Here is a 4377-nt window from a genome sequence, read left to right as displayed (position 1 = left end):
AGCGCCGTCCCGCCCGCCGGGCCCGCTCCGTCCTGCCGGCTCCGTCCTGCCGGCTGCCCCGGCCGGCCCCGGGCTGGCGGCTCCGCGGCGCTCAGCGCGCCATGGCCGGGCGCGGGGGCGAGCGGGCCCCGCGGGAGCGCAGCGGAGCCGAGCCGCGGGAGGGCCGCGCTCCGCCGGGAACTGAGGTCACGGGGAGGGAGGGAGGGACGGAGGGAGGGAGCGAGCGGCGCTGCCCGCCCCGGGCCGGCAACGGGACCGCCCTGGGCCGGCAACGGGACCGCCCCGCCCGGGAACGCGGCACCGGCCCAGCCCGGCCGAGCGGGGCCGAGCTGAGCCGAACAGGCCCGAGCGGGGCCGAGCTGAGCCGAAGCCGGGACGGCCGAGCCCAACCCGACCGAACAGAGTCGAGTGGAGCCGAACAGAGCCGAGCCCAGCCCGGCTGAAGCCAGCCCACCCCAAATGGCGCCCGCGGCGATGGCGGTGCGACCCTCGTGACCCCGTGAGGGGAGCTGGCGTTGGGTCCCTCATGAGCCCCTGAGGGGAGCTGGCGTTGGGCATAGTGAAGGAACACAAGGGCAGATGGCGTTGGAAACAGTTGAGGGGATAGTGAGGGCAGGCAACGGGATGTGGCACTGAGGACAGCGAGGGAAGGTGGCACTGGGTCCCTCACAACCCAGGGCTCAGTGAGGGGACGTGATGTTGGGGACAGTGAAGGCATATAGGGAGGTGGCACTGGCTCCCTCACAGCCCTGGGATTAGTGAGGGCATGTGGGGGGAGATGGCACTGGGGACACTGAGGGGCATGAGGGGAGGTGGTTTTGGGTCCATCATGGCCCAGACCTCTGTGAGGGGAGAATGCATTTGGGACTCCCATGACACAGTGAGGAAACACAAGTGAAGGTGGCATTGATTCCCTCACAGCAAGGAGGGATGTGAGGGGGATAAGGAGAGATGGTGTTGGTTCTCTCACAGTCCAGGGTGACAGGAGGGGACAGTGCTGTTGGGTGCCTGCTGAGTGGACACAGTGGGTTTGGGACGTGAGGTGCCCACCAGCCACTCAGCCCTTTGAGCCAGCAGCTTTGCTGCACTTTGGGGCACTGGCCTCAAAGGAAATAATCAGTGAGGGAAAAGTGGGTGATCCCTATGGCATCCCACCACCTCAGGCTCCAGCAGTGCTTCCTTCAGTTCTGCTCCAGCAACCTGAAATAGGGGATCCAGCTCTTTGCTGGGATCCCTGTGCTGGGTGGCACCATGGATCCAAAAATGGGCCACATTGTTGTTCCAGCCCAAGCCTCCATTGGTGGGAAAAGCTCTTAAAAACCTCAAATACAAGCCCCACTTGCCATCACAGGACAGAGACGGGAATTGGTGCAAAGATTTAAGATAAATTATAAATAAAACCTGAGGCTGAGGTAAAGGGTTGTGACTTGGGCCTGGCTTAGCGCCTGAATCACCCGACCCTGGTAACTGAAAATGGAACTGAAAGTAAAAGCAATTAAAAATGTGAAAGCCAGCAGCTTCCAGGAGTGCATTCCCTGCCATTCCCACCCCTTCCTCTGTAAATAACCTGCTGGCAGGGAAGGAAAGGGCTGAGCAAGGGCTTGGATGGAAAAGCCACACCAGCCAAGCTTGTGCTTTCCCTGCAGGAACAGCCCAGCCAGTTTAACAGCTTTGGAAACCATGGGAGAAACTCCCAGGGAAGGGAAGGGAAGGGTGCTTGGTTTAGAACTGAGCCAAACCAAAAAACTTTTCCCAGCTCCCCACCAGCCTCTGGAGAAGCAGAAACATTGCATTATGGAAGATCCCAAGGATCAGAGCTTGTCTTGGCATGTGGGGAGGAAGGTGACTCTCTCCTGCTGAACTGGGGGGAATGGAGCGAATCCTGAGCCTGAAACATCCAAGCCTGATCCCCAGCGAGTCACTGGAGAGACTGAAGTCATCTCCTTTTAAAGCAGCCCAACAGATCCCACACGCCAGTTTATTCTTTCCTGGTGGATTTTAGGATTTAAAGCATAAAGGCAAACAAGCTGTACAGCACCAGCAGGTACGTGCATCCATTTGCATTCCTCATTGCTCCAGAGGCACCAGGTGCAGCATCTACACCTGTATAATCCCATGGGGGTTGGAATGAGCTTTAAGGTCCCTTCCAACCCAAACCACTCTGGGATTCTCTGGTGCAACAGACTTCCTGGTGTCCTGCTGTTTTCCTGAATGTTTTGAATGCCCCAAGTATTTGTTTTACTTCAAGTAAAACAAGTTGGTTATAATCCCTTCAAGCACCCACCACCCAATTATGGATTTACGTGGAAAATTCCCTGCTCCCAGCATTTAGACAGCTCTCATCCTCCTCAGAAAAGCTTGGGGGGATCCATCCCACTCCCACCACGTGCTGGGTTGCTTCCCACCCTCTTCCCAAGAGATTTTTAACTCTTTGCTCAATATTTGCAGCCTGAAGTTGGCATGGAGAACGTGATCCCCAAGGAGAATAGCCATCAGGCGCTTGTCATGGATGGAGAGTGAGGAAGGAGAGCGAGTCACTGAGAGGAATCACCTCCTGCAGCAAGCTGTGTTACGTGCAAGGTACTCCCAAGATACCACCTAATGCAGTGCAGGCATAGGGCACCTCAGTAACGCTCCCAGTGATCAAGGGGGAAATTAAAGAGGCATAAGAAACATTTCAGCACTGTTGATTCCAGCAGGAAAAAAAAATTAGTATTAGGAAAATCATGGAAGAAACTGCTGGGTTATCAGGGGAAGTCAACAGTGAGGCCTGTGAGCACACCTCCATTTCCACAGCCAGGCACAAGTGGTTTGGTTTTAAACTCCTTCCCATTTCTATTTGTTAACAAAGAGACTGGGAACCAGACATTCCTTTGGCACTGGCTGTTGGAAGGGATTTCAGTCACCAACCACTCACATCCTTCTGTGTGACTCAGTGCTTTATTGGCAGTCATGACAGCACCCTGTAATTAGCACGCATGGTTGTTGGAGGTAATTATGTCAAAGTGGAGTGCGTACACTTCCAGGGGTCCCGGCACCCCCAGGGAATGAGGCAGAGCAGACAATCGATGTAAGGTCACAGTGAATCAAAAGCCGGGTGGGCCACCAGGATTTCCCAAATCCCATTCTGGTGACAAACCCGCCCAAAAAGTGGTTACCCTGGCAAAGCCACACCAGGCACGTGCTCAGACGTGGGACTGCAGAGAGGCCGGGCAGGGGCTGATGGGAGGCACTGCGGAATTCCTGAGCAATGGCTCAGTCATGGTCCTTCTGCTGACCATTCCTTGAACTATTCTGGGCCAGGAAATTGCATGAAGGAACACTCACCTCTCTGCATCCCACTCTTGCTCTTAATGCAGCCGCTGCATCCACGTGACTGCTCAAAAAACCTTCAGTTGTTATTTTTAAACTCCAGACCTGTGCGGGAAATTTTTAGGAGAGACCTCTGCTCCTGAAGGCCCACAAAAGATAACCAAAGAAAGGTGTTTTCACCAACTGAGAGTGTACATTTATTGCACAGGGCCTGACCCTCTCTTGGCTCTATAAAGGCTGCAGATTTCAGGGTGCCAATGCCCCAATTAATGGAATCCCAGAACGGTTTGGGTTGGAAGGGACCTTAAACCTCATCCCATGTCCCTGGGCAAGGACACCTTCCAGTATCCCAGGTTGCTTCAAGCCCCACGCAACCTGGCCTTAGACGCTTCCAGGGATGGGGCAGCCACAACCTACCCTTGGTTCAGCTTCAGGACATCAGGCCAATTCAAACTGGGACAATCCCAAACATGGACATAACTGTGTCATTAATCTTCATTTTTATACATTGCCAAAATAAAACCATCTTCATCAAGCAGAACAAACAAGGCCCAAGTGCTCAAAATAGTTTTGAACCAGAGTGTTCAGTCCTTAAATCATCTCCCAGCAGAAGAAATTGCAGCAACCCTTTGGCCAGTGTATGATGGGGCTATAGCAGCCCACACGCCAAACCTTCCCTTTTCCCACCCTGAGAGCTGAATTCAAAATGTGATTTTGCCTCATAATCAAAGACCTCACTTAGCTCTAACAGCGACACCAGCATCACGTGCAGAGCTCTGAACATGTGAGGAGGAAACCACCGCCCAGTTTGTCACAGCCACAGAATCATAACCCACTGTGTTTGTGTCTCTTACCTGGTACCAGCACCGACAGCTCTGGTTAGGAGGGATTTAAAATGGCCAAAACCTCACTGATGTCTCAAGGAAAAGTGGAAGTTTTCTGGATCTGAAAAAGGAAGTGCTCCTCCATGAGAGGAACTTAGGGTTAGTGACTATACCCCAAGTTTCAGAGGAGGAATATCCTCTACTCCTCCTTTCTAAAACCTGTTCTACTATGTGACACTAC

The sequence above is a fragment of the Aphelocoma coerulescens genome, chromosome 21 (assembly GCF_041296385.1).
Source record: "Aphelocoma coerulescens isolate FSJ_1873_10779 chromosome 21, UR_Acoe_1.0, whole genome shotgun sequence".
In the NCBI taxonomy this organism is placed as follows: Eukaryota; Metazoa; Chordata; class Aves; order Passeriformes; family Corvidae; genus Aphelocoma; species Aphelocoma coerulescens.
This window is presented reverse-complemented; position numbering follows the sequence as displayed.